Raw genomic sequence first — 2,089 nt, forward strand, 5'->3', positions numbered from 1 at the left:
GACACCGTTTTGTGGGATCAAGTAAGCGAAACTTTCTTGAAGATATCTGTGGGGTCCCTTTTAGGAGCTGTCATAAGACAAAAGGAAATTGCTCGTGTGTGTCCCTGTGTGGCGGTGGTGCAAACGAGGGTGTCTTCCGGAAGGGTGGCCGGGAGGACCAAGCGGGGTCTCCTGTCCATGGTCCGTGTACCTGGCTCAGGTGTGTCTACAGCTCCGCTGCATGTCATTTCAGCCAGCCAGAGGTCAGGTAGCCACACGCAGTGCCCAGCCAACTGGCTTATTGTAGGAGCTCAAAAGAAGTCAGGATCTACACTTTCAAGGACTTTAGTCATTTCAGGCTAAAACAGGCATTCAAAAATCCATTTCTGTTGATTTGCATTGTGACAAGAACGTGCGATGCATAAGACACCTAATGTGAATTGTTCATCTTATTGGTGGAGTAGGTAGGCATTTGTACTTGATACCTCACCAGTAATTAAAAACTAGGATGTACCTGAGCCATGTATACCTTTTTTTTTTAACTGTACACTTTTTAAAGGTATACTGGGCCATGTATACTTCATTTTCTTGCAGAACTATTTATATTTTTCCCATAAGCAGGTATTATTTTCCTAATTAAAAACTAGCATGTACCAGAGTTTTTAATTGTTAAAATAATACCTGTTGATACGGAAAATAGAAACAGTATACCAGGATACAAAGTAAAAAGCGTGTATTCTGCCTCCCAGCGCCCTGACCCTGTTCCCCAGAAGTAGCTCCTGTTCTGCGTTTAGGTTCTTCTGTTCATTCTTCTGAGCAAATGCCAGTGTGTGGTGTCTGTGTTTTAACTTTTTTCCCAGCAAGTGAGATTGCATTAAGTATATTCTTTCCTAACTTGCCTCTTTGAACCTTATCTTTCCATATGGGTATATGTAGTTCGAACCATTCATCATTTTTGACCACTGCATAAATATTCCCCTGATTGAGTGCCCTGCAGTTTGTCACCTATGAGTGGATATTTGGGAGGGGGCAGTCGCTATTGCAGAAATGCTCTACTGAATATCCTTATGTATACAGCTGTGCAACTGTGCACATACAGCTAAATGATTAACTTCTGGGAACGTCTGTGCATTTTTAACTTTGATAGAATTTGCCATATTTTTACGAGGTGTTTTGGAAATGACAGCCTTGGCAATTGTACAGTTCTAGTTTCTCAAAGAAGGAATGGGGCCATGATGGCATGGGAAGCATGCTCTTCATTGTGATGCCTTCTCATGGAAGCCATTGACTCCGAAACATGCTCTTCATTGTGATGCTTTCCCATGGAAGCCATTGATTCCAAAACATGCTCTTCATTGTGATGCTTTCCCATGGAAGCCATTGATTCCAAAACATGCTCTTCATTGTGATGCTTTCTCATGGAAGCCATTGATTCCGAAACATGGTCTTCATTGTGATGCTTTCTCATGGAAGCCATTGACTCCGAAACATGGTCTTCATTGTGATGCTTTCTCATGGAAGCCATTGACTCCGAAACATGCTCTTCATTGTGATGCTTTCCCATGGAAGCCATTGATTCCAAAACATGGTCTTCATTGTGATGCTTTCCCATGGAAGCCATTGATTCCAAAACATGTTCTTCATTGTGATGCTTTCTCATGGAAGCCATTGACTCCGAAACATGCTCTTTATTGTGATGCTTTCTCATGGAAGCCGTTGACTCCGAAACATGCTCTTCATTGTGATGCCTTCTCATGGAAGCCGTTGACTCCGAAACATGCTCTTCATTGTGATGCCTTCTCATGGAAGCCATTGACTCCGAAACATGCTCTTCATTGTGATGCTTTCCCATGGAAGCCGTTGACTCCGAAACATGCTCTTCATTGTGATGCTTTCCCATGGAAGCCGTTGACTCTGAAACATGCTCTTCATTGTGATGCCTTCTCATGGAAGCCATTGACTCCGAAACATGCTCTTCATTGTGATGCTTTCTCATGGAAGCCGTTGACTCCGAAACATGCTCTCCATTGCTGATGCCTTCCCTTGGAAGCCGCTGCCCCCACATGAGCATGGCTTTGAAAGTGGGGAAGATTGGGGTGGGTGGTTCTTT

The sequence above is a fragment of the Gorilla gorilla genome, chromosome 14 (assembly GCF_029281585.2).
Source record: "Gorilla gorilla gorilla isolate KB3781 chromosome 14, NHGRI_mGorGor1-v2.1_pri, whole genome shotgun sequence".
NCBI lineage: Eukaryota > Metazoa > Chordata > Mammalia > Primates > Hominidae > Gorilla > Gorilla gorilla.